General features: G+C 41.6%; 2 protein-coding genes across 2 annotated transcripts in view; one reads left to right on the top strand and one right to left on the bottom strand.

The window, feature by feature from the left end:
* The window catches only part of LOC145536265 (uncharacterized), a 60,411-nt gene that overhangs the window by 33,140 nt on the left and 6,547 nt on the right, over positions 1-20,724 (top strand). The window lies entirely within an intron of this gene.
* The window catches only part of VEGFD (vascular endothelial growth factor D), a 46,000-nt gene that overhangs the window by 23,752 nt on the left and 1,524 nt on the right, over positions 1-20,724 (bottom strand). The window lies entirely within an intron of this gene.

Here is a 20,724-nt window from a genome sequence, read left to right as displayed (position 1 = left end):
CATATGGAAACCTCCCCCACAACTCCCACCCCTGCCTGGGTCTGGTCCTTCAATCACATGGATTCCTAGCTCCCCATCCTTTTCCTCAGCACTTACCACCACTGACACTAAAGAATTATTTGCCATTACTTACTTAATGCTTCTCTTCCCCACTGTGTCTTAAGAACCACTGGAGGAGTAATGATATGTTTTACTCACATAGCAATAGGTAGAGCTATGAATTAGGAGGTTGGGATTAACATACACATACTACTATATATAACATATATAACCAACAAGGACCTAGTGTATAGCACAGGGAACTTAACTCAATATTTTCTTTTTCTATTAGGGAAAAGAATCTGAAAAAGATTAGACATGTATATGTACAACTGAATCATTTTTCTGTACACTTCAAACTAACATTATAAATCAACTATAGTTCAATTAAAAATAATAAAGAGGAAGACATAGGCAGTATACTCTTTGATGTACATCACAGCAAGATCCTCTTTGACCCACCTCCTAGAGTAATAGAAGTAAAAACAAAAATAAACAAATGGGACCTAATTAAACTTAAAAGCTTTTGCAAAGTAAAGGAAACAATAAACAAGATTAAAAGACAACCCTCAGAATGGGAGAAAATAATTGCAAATGAAACTGACGAAGGATTAATCTCCAGAATATATAAGCAGCTCATACAGTTCAATATTAGCAAAATACACAGCCCAATCAAAAAATAGGCAGAAGACCTAAACAGACATTTCTTCAAAGAAGACATACAAATGACCAATAAACACATGAAAAGATGCTCAACATCACTAATCATTAGAGAAATGCAAATATAAACTACAATGAGGTATCACCTCACACCCGTCAGAATGGCCATCATCAAAAAATCTACAAACAATAAATGCTGGAGAGGGTGTGGAGAAACAGGAACTCTCCTACACTGTCAGTGGGAATGTAAACTGATACAGCCATCATGGAAAACAGTATGGAGATTCCTTAAAAAACTAGAAATAAATCTACCATATGACCCAGCAACCCCACTACTGGGCACACACTCTGAGAAAACCATAATTGAAAAAGACACATGTACCGCAGCACTATTTACTATAGCCAGTATATGGAGGCAACCTAGATACCCCTCGATAGATGAATGGATAAAGATGTGGTAGATATATACAGCGGAATATTATTCAGCCATAAAAAAGAACGGATTTGAGTCAGTTCTAGTGAGGTGCATGAACATAGGGCCTGTTATACAGAGTGAATTAAGTCAGAAAGAGAAAAATAAATATAGCATATTCATGCATATATGTGGAATCTAGAAAAAATGGTACTGATGAACCTACTTGCAGGGAAGAAGTGGAGACGCAAATGTAGAGAACAGACTTGTAGACACAGTCAGGGAGGGAGAGTGGGATGAATAGAGAAAGTAGTATCAACATATACACACTATTAGGTGTAAGATGGATGGCTGATGAGAAGTTCCTATGTAGCACAGGGAACCCAGCCTGTAGCTCTGTTGTGACTTGGAGGGATGGGATGGGGAGAGGGGAGGGAGGCTAGGGAGGGAGGACAAGTGTGTATAATTATGGCTGACTTGCGTTGTTGTATGGCAGAAACCAACACAACACTGTAAAAATATTTTTCAGTTCAGTTCAGTCGCTCAGTCGTGTCCGACTCTTTGTGACCCCATGAATTGCAGCATGCCAGGCCTCTCTGTCCATCACCAACTCCTGGAGTCTACCCAAACCCATGTCCATCGAGTTGATGATGCCATCCAACCATCTCATCCTCTGTCGTCCCCTTCTCCTCCCACCCCCAATCCTACCCAGCATCAGGGTCTTTTCCAATGAGTCAACCCCTCGCATGAGGTGGCCAAAGTATTGGAGTTTCAGCTTCAACATCAGACCTTCCAATGAACACCCAGGATTGATCTCTTTTAGGATGGATTGATTGGATCTCCTTGCAGTCCAAGGGACTCTCAAGAGTCTTCTCCAACACCACAGTTCAAAATCAATTCTTCGGCGCTCAGCTTTCTTCACCGTCCAACTCTCACATCCATACATGACCACTGGAAAAACCATAGCCTTGACTAGACGGACTTTTGTTGGCAAAGTAATGTCTCTGCTTTTAAATATGCTATCTAGGTTGGCCATAACCTTCCTTCCAAGGAGTAAGCGTCTTTTAATTTCATGGCTGCAGTCACCATCAGCAGTGATTCTGGAGCCCAAAAAAATAAAGTCTGTCACTGTTTCCACTGTTTCCCCATCTATTTCCCATGAAGTGATGGGACCAGATGCCATGATCTTGGTTTTCTGAACGTTGAGCTTTAAGCCAACTTTTTCACTCTCCTCTTTCACCTTCATCAAGAGGCTCTTTAGTTCTTCTTCACTTTCTGCCATAAGGGTGGTGTCATCCGCATATCTGAGGTTATTGATATTTCTCCCGGCAATCTTGATTCCAGCTTGTGTTTCTTCCAGCACAGCATTTCTCATGATGTACTCTGCATATAAGTTAAATAAGCAGGGTGACAATATACAGCCTTGACGTACTCCTTTTCCTATTTGGAACCAGTCTGTTGTTCCATGTCCAGTTCTAACTGTTGCTTCCTGACCTGCATACAGGTTTCTCAAGAGACAGGTCAGATGGTCTGGTATTCCCATCTCTTTCAGAATTTTCCACAGTTTATTGTGATCCACACAGTCAAAGGCTTTGGCATAGTCAATAAAGCAGAAATAGATGTTTTTCTGGAACTCTCTTGCTTTTTCGATGATCCAGCGGATATTGGCAATTTGATCTCTGGTTCCTCTGCCTTTTCTAAAACCAGCTTGAACATCTGGAAGTTCACGGTTCATGTATTGCTGAAGCCTGGCTTGGAGAATTTTGAGCATTACTTTACTAGCATGTGAGATGAGTGCAATTGTGCAGTAGTTTGAGCATTCTTTGGCATTGCCTTTCTTTGGGATTGGAATGAAAACTGACCTTTTCCAGTCCTGTGGCCACTGCTGAGTTTTCCAAATTTGCTGGCATATTGAGTGCAGCACTTTCACAGCATCACCTTTGAGGATTTGAAATAGCTCAACTGGAATTCCATCACCTGCACTAGCTTTGTTCGTAGTGATGCTTTCTAAGGCCCACTTGACTTCACATTCCAAGATGTCTGGCTCTAGGTGAGTGATCACACCATCGTGATTATCTGGGTCGTGAAGATCTTTTTTGTACAGTTCTTCTGTGTATTCTTGCCACCTCTTCTTAATATCTTCTGCTTCTGTTAGGTCCATACCATTTCTGTCCTTTATCGAGCCTATCTTTGCATGAAATGTTCCTTTGGTATCTCTAATTTTCTTGAAGAGATCTCTAGTCTTTCCCAATCTGGGGAAAAAAACTAACGGGATATATCAACACTTATCTTAGCATAAAAATAAATCTATACAAAGAAAAAATAGTAAGAGCTAAATATTTATTTAATAAATAAATAGAAATGCTACAGAAAGTTTAACCCTGGCGTTACTGACTTATTCGAACTGCATCACTTATTTTTCAAGGCTCTTCCTCAGAATATCCTCCTTCCAGGTCCAAATCAACTGCCACTATTTCCATCAAGCTTTCTATGATATCCCTAACTTAGACTATATTTTTAATGAGGATATTACATTTCCCTTATTAGACTATGATCTCCTTGAGGGTAGAATATGTGGTCAGGTTCATCTTTTTATGTAAGTACTTAATGCACAGCTGATGAAGGAATTTATGAGTAATAAATACACACACATTAGACAAATATTGTGATCAGGCCCAGGTTTGTGTGGTCTGTTTCATCTTTTGTATAGAGCTGCTGCTGCTGCTGCTGCTACTGCTGCTAAGTCGCTTCAGTCGTGTCCGACTCTGTGCAACCCCATAGACGGCAGCCCACCAGGCTCCGCCGTCCCTGGGATTTTCCAGGCAAGAACACTGGAGTGGGTTGCCATTTCCTTCTCCAATGCAGGAAAGGGAAAAGTGAAAGTGAAGTCGCTCAGTCGTGTCCGACTCTTAGCGACCGCATGTACTGCAGCCTACCAGGCTCCTCTGTCCATGGGATTTTCCAGGCAAGAGTACTGGAGTGGGGTGCCATTGCCTTCTCTGTTGTATACAGCAATGCTTCTCAAATCTTCCTGTGCATACCAGTCACCCAGCAATCTTGTCAGAATGCAGGTTCTGAGGCAGTAGGTTTGGAGGGAGACCTAGAATGGTGCATTTCTAACAAGTGCCCAGGTGCCTGTGGTACTATTGGTTGGTTGGCCACACTTTGAGAAGTGTTTATAGCACAGGTTCCCAATCTTGGCTTCACCTTGAACCTGCCTGGGAAGAAACCTCACAGAAAAACACTGATGTTTGGATCTCATCCTCAGAAATTCTTATTTTATGGGTCTGGGTTACAGCTTTGCCATGAGGATTTTTTTTTTGGTACAGCCTAGGTTTTATTGACTTACCATACATTCCAGTTCATTTGTAGAGTGTGGATTCACCTCCCTCCTTGGATTACCTTTTTCAAAAATTAATTTACTTTAATTGGAAGCTAATTACTTTACAATATTGTAGTGGTTTTTGCCATACATTGACATGAATCAGCCATGGGTGTACATGTGTTCCCCATCCTGAAGCCCCCTCCCCATCCCATCCCTCAGGGTCATCCCAGTGCACCAGCCCTGAGCACCCTGTCTCATGCATAGAACCTGGACTGGTGATCTGTTTCACATTTGATAATATACATGTTTCAATATACATGTTTCTATTCTCTCAAATCATCCCACCCTTGCCTTCTCCCACAGAGTCCAAAAGACTTCTTTACATCTGTATCTCTTTTGCTATCTTGCATATAGGGTTATGGTTACCACCTTTCTAAATTCCATATATATGCGTTAGTATACTGTATTCGTGTTTTTCTTTCTGACTTATTTCACTCTGTATAATAGCCTCCAGTTTCATCCACCTCATTAGAACTGATTCAAATGCATTCTTTTTAATGGCTGAGTAATATTCCATTGTGTATATGTACCACAGCTTTCTTATCCATTCGTCTGCTGGTGGACATCTAGGTTGCTTCCATGTCCTGGCTATTGTAAACAGTGCTGCAATGAACATTGGGGTCCACGTGTCTCTTTCAATTCTGGTTTCCTTGGTGTGTATGCCCAGCAGTGGGATTGCTGGGTCATATGGCAGATCTATTTCCAGTTTTTTGAGGAATCTCCACACTGTTCTCCATAGTGGCTGTACTAGTTTGCATTCCCACCAACAGTGTAAGAGGGTTCCCTTTTCTCCACACCCTCTCCAGCATTTATTGTTTGTAGACTTTTTTTTTTAAATTTTATTTATTTATCTATTTTTTTTTACTTTACAATACTGTATCGGTTTTGCCATACATTGACATGAATCCACCATGGGTGTACATGTGTTCCCCTTCCAGAACCCTCCTCCCACCTCCCTCCCCATCCCATCCCTCTGGGTCATCCCGGTGCACCAGCCCCAAGCACCCTGTATCATGCATCAAACCTGGACTGGCGATTCGTTTCACATATGATAATTTACATGCTTCAATGCCATTCTCTCATATCATCCTGCCCTTGCCCTCTCCCATAGAGTCCAAAAGACTGTTGTATACATCTGTGTCTCTTTTGCTGTCTCACATACAGGGTTATCTTTACCGATTGACTAAATACCATATATATGCATTGGTATACTGTATTGGTGTTTTTCTTTCTGACTTACTTCACTCTGTATAATAGGCTCCAGTTTCATCCACCTCATTAGAACTGATTCGAACGTATTCTTTTTAATGGCTGAGTAATATTCCATTGTGTATATGTACCACAGCTTTCTTATCCATTCGTCTGTTGATGGATATCTAGGTTGCTTCCATGTCCTGGCTATTGTAAACAGTGCTGTGATGAACATTGGGGTACACGTGTCTCTTTCAATTCTGGTTTCCTCGGTGTGTATGCCCAGCAGTGGGATTGCTGGGTCAATATGGCAGATCTATTTCCAGTTTTTTGAGGAATCTCCACACTGTTCTCCATAGTGGCCGTACTAGTTTGCATTCCCATAAACATTGTAAGAGCGTTCCCTTTTCTCCACATCCTCTCCAGCATTTATTTCTTGTAGACTTTTGGATAGCAGCCATTCTGACTGGCGTGAAATGGTACCTCATTGTGGTTTTGATTTGCATTTCTCTGATAATGAGTGATGTTGAGCATCTTTTCATGTGTTTGTTAGCTATCTGTATGTCTTCTTTGGAGAAATGTCTGTTTAGTTCTTTGGCCCATTTTTTGATTGGGTCGTTTATTTTTCTGGAATTGAGCTGCAGGAGTTGCTTGTATATTTTTGAGATTAATTCTTTGTCAGTTGCTTCGTTTGCTATTATTTTCTCCCATTCTGAAGGCTGTCTTTTCCCCTTGCTTGTAGTTTCCTTCGTTGTGCAAAAGCTTTTAAGTTTAACTAGGTCCCATTTGTTTATTTTTGCTTTTATTTCCATTACTCCGGGAGGTGGGTCATAGAGGATCCTGCTGTGATTTATGTCAGAGAGTGTTTTGCCTATGTTTTCCTCTAGGAGTTTTATATTTTCTGGTCTTATGTTTAGATCTTTAACCCATTTTGAGTTTATTTTTGTGCATGGTGTTAGAAAGTGTTCTAGTTTCATTTATTTCTCATTCTTTCATTCTTGACCAATTTTCCCAGCACAACTTATTAAAGAGATTATCTTTTCTCCACTGTATATTCTTGCCTCCTTTGTCAAAGATAAGGTGTCCATAGGTGCATGGATTTATCTCTGGGCTTTCTATTTTATTCCATTGATCTATATTTCTGTCTTTGTCCCAGTACCATACTGTCTTGATGACTGTAGCTTTGTAGTAGAGCCTGAAGTCAGGCACGGTGATTCCTCCAGTTCCATTCTTCTTTCTCAAGATTGCTTTGGCTATTCGAGGTTTTTTGTATTTCCATACAAATTGTGAAATGATTTGTTCTAGTTCTCTGAAAAATACTGTTGGTAGCTTGATAGGGATTGCATTGAATCTATAGATTGCTTTGTGTAGGATACTCATTTTCACTATATTGATTCTTCCAATCCAATAACATGGTATATTTCTCCATCTATTTGTGTCATATTTGATTTCTTTCATCAGTGTTTTATAGTTTTCTATATATAGGTGTTTTGTTTCTTTAGGTATATTTATTCCTAAAGTATTTTATTCTTTTCATTGCAATGGTGAATGGAATTGTTTCCTTAATTTCTCTTTCTGTTTTCTCATTGTTAGTGTATAGGAATGCAAGGGATTTCTGTATGTTAACTTTATATCCTGCAACTTTACTATATTCATTGATCAGCTCTAATAATTTTCTGGTGGAGTCTTTAGGGTTTTCTATGTAGAGGCTCATGTCATCTGCAAACAGTGAGAGTTTTACTTCTTCTTTTCCTATCTGGATTCCTTTTATTTTTTTTTTTTCTTCTCTGATTGATGTGGCTAAAACTTCCAAAACTATGTTGAATAGTAGTGGTGAGAGTGGGCACCCTTGTCTTGTTCCTGATTTTAGGGGAAATGCTTTCAGTTTTTCACCATTGAGGATAATGTTTGCTGTGGGTTTATCATATATGGCTTTTATTATGTTGAGGTATGTTCCTTCTATTCCTGCTTTCTGGAGGGTTTTTATCATAAATGGATGTTGAATTTGTCAAAGGCTTTCTCTGCATCTATTGAGATAATCATATGGTTTTTATTTTTCAATTTGTTAATGTGCTGTATCACATTGATTGATTTGTGAATATTGAAGAATCCTTGCATCCCTGGGATAAAGCCCACTTGGTTATGATGTATGATCTTTTTAATATGTTGTTGGATTCTGTTTGCTAGAATTTTGTTACGGATTTTTGCATCTATGTTCATCAGTGATATTGGCCTGTAGTTTTCTTTTTTTGTGGCATCTTTGTCTGGTTTTGGTATTAGGGTGATGGTGGCCTCATAGAATGAGTTTGGAAGTTTACCTTTCTCTGCAATTTTCTGGAAGAGTTTGAGTAGGATAGGTGTTAGCTCTTTGCCATGAGGATTTTTTAAAAACTTCCCTACTGGTTGCTAGTCTTATGGGAAGCTAGGTGAAAGATACACAGGCTATCCTCCAGGTTACCTTTGCAACTTTTCTATAATTATTTCAAAATCAAGTTTCTTTAAGAAATCTTCCCAAGTGATTTGTAGGAGAAATACTCATTTCGGGGATGGTGCATGCTGGTTTAAAGGCCTGCATGAGTGCCTGAGCTCTGTACAAGTTCACAGAGTGGGGAATAAATGTATGCTGAGAAATAGTCTTATTCTTTAAACTCCTTTGAGTTATACCTTGGCTTCAAAACATTGGGATGAGTATCTTGCTGAACTGGATTTTCTAAGCCTTTTTTTTTAACTCAAGTCACTGGATTGTTTCTGGCCCACTTCCCAATCTGAATGACTTTTTCAAGATAGAAGACCAACAAAACTTTTCCAGGCTAAAACAAGGGGATCAGCTGTCTTATATGAGACCATTCTAGATGACAAGGGAAAAAAATTGTTACAGTTCCCAAGGAGCCAAAACAACCTATCTCCAGAACAGAATTAAAAGTAACAGGTACTGCTTTAAGGCTTCTCAGGTGGTGTTAGTGCTAAAGAACTCACCTGCCAATCCAGGAGACCTAAGAGACACAGGTTGGATCCCTGGGTCGGGAAGATCCTCTGGACAATGGAATGGCTACCACTCCAGTATTCTTGCCTGGAGAATCCCATGAACAGAGGAGCCTGGTGGGCTTCAGTCAATAGGGTTGCAGAGTCGGAAACGAGTGAAGCAACTTAGCATGACACAGCATTGCTTTAACTTACTGGAATTTACCAGGGAATAGTAAATTCTAACCCTTCCACATGGCAGTCTAGAAACTATTTGAAGGAAAATAAAAATTAGAATATAAATATGTTGCCAAGAGGAAGGGGCATGGCTTGGGAGTACATGGCTGAGTTCCATTCCTGGCTCTGAGCTGTCAGAGCCCAACTGTTGCCAAAAGTTGTTCTAGGGTCCCATGCTCTTTAGAATCCTCCTGTTTTAGGTATGAAAAAGGAGACCAGCTTTGCAATACTCCCCACTGGATCTCTCAGGAACTGTGGGTCTGTGTTTGTAAGCCTTTTCAAAACTGATGATGCTATTTTGTCAAACTGTGTTGGCAGTTTGTCTTCAGGAACTTTAGTGATACGGGGGTGGGGTAGAGAGAATTTGTATATTTGGAAGATCCACAAGATCCACAAGCTTCGGAGTGCACTGTGGAGGGAGCACATTTCATGTGACTTTCCCTGGATTTGTTTTGGGATTTACAATTGTTGCCTGGGGAACCAGTCCTCTGCCTATTGGTCTCTGGAATTCAGGGAACCACCATCAGCTATTTATTTCCCTTCGCAGTGGGTTTAGGGAGGTGGATCAGGTTGCAAGACAAATAATTCCATGCTCCTTTCACCTCTCAGCAAACTTCTGTTTGACTGGAAAAGCATTTCATCTTTAGCTTGATGTTTAAGGCTTAGCCCAAACCACCAACTTTTCTCTAGTTTGGGGTCCAAGTTGCACCATCATGTTCCCAGCTGTCCACAGATACTGTTCCCCCACACCCCTTCCCTTTTCTCACTCCCCCAGCCTGTAAAGGGTTAGACTCAGGAGGCCAAACTGAAGTTTTGTGCCTTTGCCTCCTGTAGCTCTCAAGTGGTCATGCATCTCCTAAAAGGAAGCTTTGCCTGATACTGGAAACCACTCTGTGATCTGGACAGATGGCTGACTGAGAGGGGAGGGCAATGGATGAGAATGGCTTAAAATTGGCTTTGAGTGGTATAGCAGTCTGGAAAACATGCTGGCAGTTTCTTACAAAGTTCAACAGACACTCAACATATGACCCAGCAGTCCCACTCCTGGGAATTTACCCTTGATAAGCAAGAATGTAGATTCACCCAAAAACCTTGACGTGAATGTTTATACCAGCTTTCTTTGAAAGAGCTAAAAAAACTTGGAAACAACCAGGATGTCATTCAGTGTTTGAACAGTTGCTTAGGCAAACGGTACTACACCCATCCCATGGAATATGACATAGCGGTAAATAGGAATGAATGGCTGGTATGTACAGCAACTTGGATGGATCTCAAAGGCATTAGGAGTGAAAGAAGCAAGTCTCAAAAGGTTACTGACAGTATGATTCCATTAATAACATTCTCAAAAATCCAGGATGATAGAGATGGAGAACAGAGCAGAGGTTGCCAGAGGCTGGGAGGAGGGTATGACTATGAAAGGGTTGTTGTTCAGTCGCTAGCTTGTGTCCAACTGTTTGTGACCCCGTGGACTGCAGCACACTAGGATTCCCTGTCCTTCACTATCTCCCAGAATTTTCTCAAACGCACATCCATCGAGTTGGTAATGCCATCCAACCATCTCATCCTCTGTCGTCCCCTTCTCCTCCTGCCTTCATCTTTCCCAGCATCAGGGTCTTTTCATATGAGTTGGCTCTTTGCATCAGATGGCCAAAGTACTGGAGCTTCAGCTATAGCATCAGTCCTTCCAATGAATATTCAGGGTTGATTTCCTTTAGGATTGACTGGTTTGATCTCCTTGTAGTCCAAAGGACTCTCAAGAGTCTTCTCCACCACCACAATTCAAAGCATCAATTCTTTGGTGCTCAGCCTTCTTTATGATCCAACTCTCACATCCATACATGACTACTGGAAAAACCAATAACTTTGACTATACAGACCTCTATAGGCAAAGTGATATTTCTGCTATTTAATATGCTGTCTAGGTTCATCATAGCTTTCCTTCCAAGGAGCAAACATCTTTTAATTTCGTTGCTGCAGTCACCATCTGGAGTGATTTTGGAGCCCAGGAAAATAAAATCCGTCATTGTTTCCACTTTTCCCCATCTATTTGCCATGAAGCGATGGGACTTCATGACATGATCTTAGTTTTTTGAATGTTGAATTTTAAGCCAGCTTTTTCACTCTCCTCTTTTTCCTCTTCTCTTTCTGCCATTTGAGTGGCATCACCTGCATATCTGAAGTTGTTGATATTTCTCCCAGCAATCTTGATTCAGCTTGTGATTCACCTAGCCTGGCATTTAGCATGATATAGTCTGCATAAAAGTTAAATAAGCAGGGTGACAATATACAGCCTTGACATACTCCTTTCCAAATTTTGAACCACTTCATTGTTCCATGTCCAGTTCTAACTGTTGCTTCTTGACCTGCATACAGGTTTCTCAGGAGGCAGGTAAGGTGGTCTGGTATTCCCATCTCTTAACCAATTTTCCACAGTTTGTTGTGATACACACAGTCAAAGGCTTTAATGTAGGCAATAAAGCAGAAGTAGATGTTTTTCCTGGAATTCCTTTGCTTTTTCTATGATCCAGTGGATGTTGGCAATTTGATCTCTGGTTCCTCTGCCTTTTCTAGATCCAGCTTGAACATCTGGAAGTTCTCAGTTCACATAATGTTTAAGCCTAGCTTGGGGAATTTTGAGTATTACTTTGCTAGCATGTGAGATGAATGCAATTACGCGGTAGTTTGAACATTATTTGGTATTGCCTTTCTCTGGGATTGGAATGAAACGTGACCTTTTCCAGTCCTGTGGCCACTGTTGACTTTTCCAAATTTGCTGGCATATTGAGTGCAGCACTTGAACAGCATCATCCTTTAGGATTTCAAATAGTTCAGCTGGAATTCCATCACCTCCACGAGCTTTGTTTGTAGTTATGCTTCCTAAGACCCACTTGATTTCACACTCCAGGATGTCTGGCTCTAGGTGAGTGACCACACCGTCTTGGTTATCCAGGTCATAAGATCTTTTTTGTACAGTTCTTCTATGTATTCTTGCCACCTCTTCTTAATCTCTTCTGCTTCTGTTAGATCCATTGCCACTTCTGTCCTTTATTGAGCCCATCTTTGCATGAAATGTTCCCTTGGTATCTCCAATTTTCTTGAAGAGATCTCTAGTCTTCCCCATTATATTGTCTTCCTCTATTTCTTTGCATTGTTCACTTAAGAAGGCTTTCTTATCTCTCCTTTGTATTCTCTGGAACTCTGCATTCAGTTGGGTATATATTTCCCTTTCTCCTTTGCCTTTTGCTTCTGTTCTTTTCTCAGCTATGTGTAAACTCTCCTCAGACAACCATTTTGCTGCCTTGCATTTCTTTTTCTTTGGGATGGTTTTGGTCACTTGCCTCCTGTACAATGTTATAAACTTCCATTCATAGTTCTTCAGGCACTCTGTCTACCAGATCGAATCCCTTGAATCTATTCATCACCACCACTGTGTAATCATAAGGGATTTGATTTAGGTCATGCCTGAATGGCCAGTGGTTTTCCATACTTTCTTTAGTTTAAGCCTGAATTTTGCAATAAGGAGCTGATGATCTTGGAGAAGGAAATAGCAACCCACTCCAGTATTCTTGCCTGGAGAATCCCAGGGACAGAGGAGCCTGGTGGGCTGCCATCTATGGGGATGCACAGAGTCGGACACGACTGAAGTGACTTAGCAGTAGCAGCAGCTGATGATCTGAGCCACAGTCAGCTCCCAGCCTTGTTTTTGCTGACTGTATAGAGCTTCTCCATCTTTGGCTGCAAAGAATATAATCAATCTCATTTTGTTATTGACCATCTGGTGATGTCCATGTGTAGAGTCATCTCTTGTGTTGTTGGAAGAGGGTGTTTGCTATGACCAGTGTGTTCTCCTGGCAAAACTCTGTTAGCCTTTGCCCTGCTTCCTTCTGTACTCCAAGGCCAAACTTGCCTGTTACTCCAGGTATCTCTTGACTCCTACTTTTGTGTTGCAGTCCCCTATGATGAAAAGGACATCTTTTTTGGTGTTGGTTCTAGAAGGTCTTGTAGGTCTTTACATTACCATTTGAATTCAGCTTCTGCAGCATTGCTGATTGGGGCATAGACTGAAGAGTAGCATAAAGGAATTTTTTCTGTATCTTGATTATGGTGGTGGTCACAGAAATCTCTGTGTTAAAATTCACAGAACAGCATATCAAATGGAAAAAATGATAATCTTTGCCATAGAGTAACTTTAAAAACATAAAGTAAGCTAGGTTTGAATCCAGGAACTACTCCTTTTTTAGCTATTTGACTGAAAATGAAAGTGAAGTCGCTCAGTCGTGTCCGACTCTTTGGGACCCCATGGACTGTGTAGCCTACCAGGCTTCTCCATCCATGGGACTTTCCAGGCAAGAGTACTGGAGTGGGTTGCCATTTCCTTCTCCAGGGGATCTTCCCGACCCAGGGATTGAACCCAGGTCTCCCGCATTGTAGGCAGACGTTTTACTGTCTGAGCCACCAGGGAAGTCCATTTGACTGAGGGTGAATTATTTAATTTCCTTAAGTCATGGTTTCCTCATTTCAGAATGCAAAGCTCCTCATACAGCCAATGTGGAGATTACCAAGGGTCATAAGTAGGAAAGGGTCAGATACAGAGGAGGCACTCAGTAACATTCACTGCCTTCCCTTCCTTTCTCAGGGGTGGGGCATCTGGTCCTGTGTTGGGGTTCAGAAGTGTTTCATGGGCCTTGATTTCCCTGAGCAACTTGAGTTGAGTTTGAAAAGAGCAAGATAGGGCCACTCCAACCATAGTAAATAAAAATTTAAAAGAGAAGAGATTTTGCAGGGTAAATATCTTTTTTTTTTTTTAATATTTCTGGGAGGTATTTTCAGATGAAATGCCAATTTTCAAGTATCTACCCAGGCTTACATAGGTCTTTACAGATGAGTGAAGGAAAAACCACCCACTTCTTAAACCTTTGTGCTTTGTCATTAGAGTCCAGCCTTCCCCATTACAGATGACACCTAATAGTGTGGGCCATGCCAACTGAGGGCAGGGAGGAGAATGCACGTTTGCTCATAATGACTTAGATGGAGCCAGCTGAAGGCCTGGTCCTGCCACTCTGAAATCTAGAAACCTGGCCCTTTGGTGGGGCCTCACGCTACTGGTGGTTCTTTGACTCATGCAGTTCTATATTTAAATGTATGAATGTGAGAAACCAGGGTGTTTAATTAAACTTAGACTAAAGAAAGGAACTACAGACTCACAGAAAGTGTAAATGTGTGTATGTGTACATTTGTGCGAGTGTGTGTACATAGCTGTTTGGGTATTTTAAGGGGATACTAGATGGCTAAGGTGTCCAGGACCTCCACATCCTCCCGTTTGATGAGTATTGCAGGCCAGTTTCTCCCCAGCCAAATTGTCTAGCATGCAGGGAGGGGTGTATGCTTCCCTTTACGTGTTTTAAATCAGTGCTCCATTCTAATATCTCTGCTCCGACTGGATGCATCTATGCTTAGGACATGTGGGGGAAAATTAGTGTGGGATGGGCTTGAGTGGCAAAACTTTAAAAGGATGCTCTGAATAACCCCAGGAGAATATATCCCTAAGATCTGTTACTGTCTCTTTATCACTGATCTCAAAGATGAAGGGCCCAACAGCTAAGGAAAAAACGCAAAGCCTTTATGGTAATTAGGTTATTGTCAAAAACAATTTCACTGCCTCCACCTGCTTCCCCCAAGAGAAGAGTATGTTTCTCAGCCCCACTGACGTTGGGCCACGTGACCTGCTTCGACCAATGGGATGTTATAAGGCATGATGCAAGCAGAGTGTTGAAATGTATTTGTGACTACACACCTCTCCTACATTTCTGCCATCACTGAGAGTATGTGTCCCTTCTGGTCCACTGATCCAGGCAGATGAGAGTTACGTGGGGCAGACCCATACTCAACCTGTGGTTTCAGCCTTGATCCTGACTCCCAGCTCAGCCATAGTAATGCTGGTTATCAATGTTTTGAACCATTGAAATTTGGACTGGATTGTCACATTGCATTATTGTGACTCCTACAGCCATGTCAGCCTAAGTAAAACATAATCCGCTGGGTGGACAGAGGATCTTTATACCAAACCTCATCCTCCTTTTTATTAGGCAGCCCTTTGCCATCCCACTGGCAGTCAGCCCAGGATGCTTAATTTTCATCTTTCTCCTAAAGATGCAGTGGTCCCATGCCAGCATCCACGGCTTTCCTCTTCCTCACCTACAACCTCTGCATTGTCTGATAGGCCCAGTGATCTCCAGTCTTGCTGTGACAGGATAGCTATGAAGCAAGTTATGAACAGTTCTTTTCAGAGGGTCTCCTATACAGATGAACTCAGGGAATTCCTTCAGTCAAAATCACACTCTTGCCAACTCCCTCCAGAATGGAACCATAAGTAACAAAATCTCTGCCATCACAATATTTGACATGTCATTTTCTTTCTCCAGAAATAATTTCAGGCAAACCTAGATTTTAGGAAAGCAATACTTTTCTGAAAGATATGAGTGGTATAATTATTTAGATGACAATGAATGACAGAAAGAGACTCATTAAAATTTTCATTATTACCTAAGGTTTCAGGCACTAAAATTATCCTTTTCACAGGCCAAGTTGAGCTCCTTGGCTGCTGGTAAGACATGCAAATAACTGAGACATCTTTATTTTATAAAAATGTCATTTCCAGTCATGTGCCTGGCACACGGTGGACATTCCACAAATGTTCACTGAACTGAATGTACAGCTTTCCTTTTCCAGAAAAAAAGGAGCCTCCTGAGCAGCATAAAGAAACCCAAGTGTCTTCCTTCCTTCCATGATTCTACCCCAGTGTCCAACCACAGTCACCTCCCATCTCGGTGGTATGTTCAGAAACACTTAGAACTGACCAGAGTTGTGTGGGTTAGTCATTAATACTAATCACCAAAGAGATCTAGCTTTCTACCTTCTGAGCACAGGGAAGGCTTGCACTTTCCGGCCCCTGGTGGTTGGATGGGGCAGGGGGTGAAAGAGGTTGTGACCAGAAGTGATGTGTCCTACCCTATACACAAAAAAAGGTCAGGTCCTGATACAGTCTATGAAGAAGATAAAATAGACACAGATCAGGTTTTGCCAACTATGACCTGTGGGCCAAATCCAGACTGCAGTCTCTTTTTGTATGGTCTGTGAGCTAAGAATTCCTTCCTATAATTTTAAATGTTTGCAACAAATGAGAAGACTATTTCATGATGCATGGAAATGATACATGATTCAAATTTCAGCGTCCATGAAATTTTACTGGAACACAGCCACACTCTAGGTGATTGTTGTTGTCCAGTCACTAAGTCATGTCTGACTCTTCGCGACCCCATGGATGCAGCACACCAGGCTTCCCTTCCCATCTCCTGGAGCTTGTTCAAATTCATGTCCATTTGAGTTGGTGATGCCATCCAACCATCTCATCCTTTCTATGTGATATGCCCAGGCTATTTCTCTAACTTCAGAAGCTTCAGTTCTGGCCTCCACTCTCCCTACTCCAGCCACACTGGCCCTTGGCTAATACCTAAACACGCAAGACCACACCCTGCCCTCACCACAACCACTGCCCGCTCACTTCCTCCAGAGGTCTACACAAATGAAAATAAATCAGAGAAGTCTCCCCCGACCCATCCCTCTGTGTCTGTCCCCTTCTTGATTTTCTCCATGGCACTCTTCACCCCTGACATGTTCCAGGTTTGCATATTGCCTGCCTCCACCAGCCACACTTGGAATATGAGTTCCATGAGAGCTGAAACACTGCCTTATTTCCTGCTGCATTCGACATAGTAGATGTTCAATAAATAAATAAATGAACTGTCAAATATTGGAAAGTTCTAAGGAGAGGCAAGGGAGAGCCTTTGGGAATAGAACATTACCACCTGTCAAGACATTCATGATGCAGGGGGCCCTCAGAGTATCTTTGCTTTATAACATCTTAGTATCTTGGTAGAGACTATTAGAACTAGTGGTAAGGGAGAGAGAAAAAAGGACTTCTCACCATAAAAGCAACCAAAGAACAAATGTCTCATCTCACCTCATCTCATTCATATTCCCAACTGTGGACAGTTTCCCACCATCTCTGCTAATCTCAAGTGGTGGGAAAGAGCTGAGCTTAGAAATGTGCCCAGAAACAATGTTACTGTCACTTGTGTACCTCTTTCTTGAGTACCTCTAGACCACTGTGGTTACGATAAATGTGCCTGGGAGTTTCAGAGCACCCTACACTACACTCTACAAGGAAGCACACACATGTCCAAATACTACATTTTCATTCCACAAACTGTCTTTATAAGCTTGTCCCAAGAGCGGTTCCTTAATCAAATTCACTCAACATGCAACTTTCATGTGATTTTTTCTAGAGCTTTTAAGGATCTATACTAAACGTTAACCCACAAGTCCAAATCAGATTTTTTTAAATAAAAAAATAAGTCATGCATGGAAGTACTATATTCATGCTGTAAAGATACAGGGGGTTCTACTATATCCTGAATAGCAATAACAGGCTCAAGTGATATAAAGGTTTCACCACCAGTTAAAAGTGACTGACTAGGAGAGAAGACCTCTGTGTACTGCTGCTGCTGCTAAGTCGCTTCAGTCGTGTCAGACTCTGTGCGACCCCATAGACAGCAGTCCACCAGGCTCCCCTATCCCTGGGATTTTCCAGGCAAGAACACTTCTGTGTACAGAAGCATAAAATTCAATATATTTACCTATATGATCATAAATGAAGAAGAAATGAATGGAAAACATTTCAAATGTCCTTTGTGCCAAGGACTATGCCTGAAAGGAAACTGGACATGAGCTCACCAGGCCATCTGACTAGTAGCAAAGTCAAGTGACTTCCTTGCGTATGACCTACGGAGGGCAGTGAGGGCCAGTCTGCTTCCTGGAGTTAAAGATGGAAGGTGCACCTCAGTCTTTGTTATTCAGTTACCTCTAGAGATAATTTCATGGGAAGACAAGTGACACAAGGTTATAAATTTGCGAGCCATGTGGCTTCTCATGGAAGTTAAGAGGTGTCCTACATTCCTGTGGATCTTGGACTTGTTCCAGTCTTAGGAAGAATCTGAATGACTCCACTATTCAACAATAGTCTCCTGCCAGTGAGGTTATGAAAGAGGGGGCTGGAAGGTAGCATAGGGGGGAAGGAAACCAATTTTGTCAGAAAAGAGTTAGCCAAACCTACCAGGACCCGGAATGAACCATTTGTCACTTTTATTGGTATGTCTGCCTCAGTGACTTTGAAAAGATTTATGGCAGATTGCTTCCCTTAGTGACTTAAGGGTATGCCAAGATTCCTGGTGACAAGAAATGCTTATCAAATATACCAGAAATAGTACTGGCCAGAAGATTGATGCAAACGACAGGACAGTGAGGTTGCAGATATTTATTCATCAAAATCCCAGAGAGTGTACACTACTGTACCCAAGGTTATCATATACAGATATGAGACCAGGTGGATAGAGGGTCCTAGAGTTGTGCACTGCATGCCCTATGCAACTGTATATGACTACCCCAACATGGGCAAACAGTGGAAACAGTGGCTGACTTTATTTTTCTGGGCTCCAAAATCACTGCAGATGGTGAGTGCAGCCATGAAATTAAAAGATGCTTACTCCTTGGAAGGAAAGTTATGACCAACCTAGACAGCATATTAAAAAGCAGAGACATTACTTTGCCAAGGTCCATCTAGCCAAGGCTATGGTTTTTCCAGTGGTCATGTATGAATGTGAGAGTTGGACTATAAAGAAAGCTGAGCACAGAAGAACTGATGCTTTTGAACTGTGGTGTTGGAGAAGACTCTTGAGAGTTCCTTGGACTGCAAGGAGATCCAACCAGTCCATCCTAAAGAAGATCAGTCCTGGGTGTTCATTGGAAGGACTGATGTTGAAGCTGAAACTCCAATACTTTGGCCACCTCATGCTAAGAGCTGACTCATTTGAAAAGACCCTGATGCTGGGAAAGATTGAGGGCAGGAGGAGAAGGAGACGACAGAGGATGAGATGGTTGGATGGCATCATCAACTCGATGGACATGGGTTTGGGTGGACTCCGGGGGTTGGTGATGGACAGGGAGGCCTGGCGTGCTGCAGTTCATGGGGTTGCAAAGAGTTGGACACGACTGAGCAACTGAACTGAACTGAACCCCAACATATATAAAAGCTGGAGAAAACAGATATAGAAATAAATCCCATATCTAGATGGTTACTCTGATTATACTAGTGAGTCAGAAAGAGGGATTGGGTTAATCTTATTTCTAGAAGAAAACATATTCTGCTCAGATTGAAAAACTTATCAGCTAAACAGTAGATTTGAGTTGAGACTTTCCAACAGATTTTTCTCAGTTCACAAATTCCAGGCACTACTGACCCCAAACAGCTAAGTACAAGTGGCAAGACTAATGAAATCAGGAGGCCTTATACTCAAATGACAGTGAGCACAACTGTCGGGGATACTGGCAGCCATTTGCACAGTTACTGCAGGAAAAAAACTGTTCACAGACTCGTATAACTGTACTACGGGCACTGCTAGTCTAAGCTGAAAAAACAGCAGAATGTTCAAGGCTAGAAAGTGAAGACTGAGTGAAGGGCAACCTTTCAGAAAAAGAGGTAGTCAGAAGAGAGGAAGGTTAGAGATCACACTCATGGACCGGCCACCAAGGAGGACCCTGGACACATCTTATAATAAATGAAATAGTTTTATCTCAACAAGCACAAAATACATTCATATTCCAGTTTCCAAACCATTACGACCCTGACTATGCTTTCATGGTAAATTTTGATTTAAACAAGAAGAACATTAAGAAGCATATTTCTTCTTGGATTTTTATCTTAAGAGAAAATTATGGAGGGAAAGAAAAAGTATAATAACCAGTACAATGTACCTCCTGAGCCCTCACCACCCACTCTCATCTGTGCCCAAACTTCTGTGTAACTGTATGCACGTCTTTTCTTCACATCAGAAAGACTTAATTGAGCTAGGTGTTGGGTGGATCTAAGCTTACTATACAGAGCTTCCCTTTTTGAAGGCAATCTGGATATATATGAAAAAAATTGCTAATGGTATCATAAGCATATAATACTCCATGTTCCCTGTGTAAAGACGTATTTTCTATCACATTCAAATTCAACTGCTTTTCTCCAGTGCCCTATTAAATAAACCGTTTAATACAATTAATAAATCTGCTGGCAGTAAATCTGAAACTTTTTTTGGCCATGTCACATGGCTTGTGAGATCTTAGTTCCCTGCCCAGGGACTGAACTTGGGCCCTCGGCAGTGACAGCACTGAGTCCTAACCACTGGACCACCAGGGAAGTCCCTGACACATTTAAAACCTCACTGAATTCTTTGTGTCTTTGCTGTTTAAAAGAGCTGAACAAACTAAAGAATATGACTTCTTTCCAACTATTCAGTCTCTTATATCGCGAGGCAACTGAAGTTTCAAAGTAAAATGAAAATATTTTAAAACCCCATGTGGGGCTGGGAGGTGGGTAGGAACCTCCATAAACCAAACACACCTAAAGGATTCCTGAGTTTTGTGGACTTAAAAACAGCTGAACAGCCTGAAAAGCCTTACTTGCTTCAAACAAGTCTCATTTTATCTCCTGTCCCTGAGGCTCAAAATGGGATTCCAGTTTACCTGCAATCTGCCACTGAGATCCCAACTCCAGGCTGGTGGCACTGAAGTGGAGCTGAACGACTGTGATCCCTCTCGTGTCTGTTTGGAATTTGGAAAGTTGGAAAGGTGTTGCTTGCTGGGCAAGGTGGCTCTCTACCTCTAACACAGAGGTCAATCTTCCCAGAAATACGGTGTATCTTTTTCTCTACTGTATGTGCATCTGTGCTTTATACAT

Source organism: Giraffa tippelskirchi, chromosome X, assembly GCF_054371585.1.
Source record: "Giraffa tippelskirchi isolate mGirTip1 chromosome X, T2T-mGirTip1v1.2.pri, whole genome shotgun sequence".
Lineage (NCBI taxonomy): Eukaryota > Metazoa > Chordata > Mammalia > Artiodactyla > Giraffidae > Giraffa > Giraffa tippelskirchi.
Note: the sequence above shows the minus strand (reverse complement) of the source record. Positions and strands in the feature narration are given on the sequence as shown.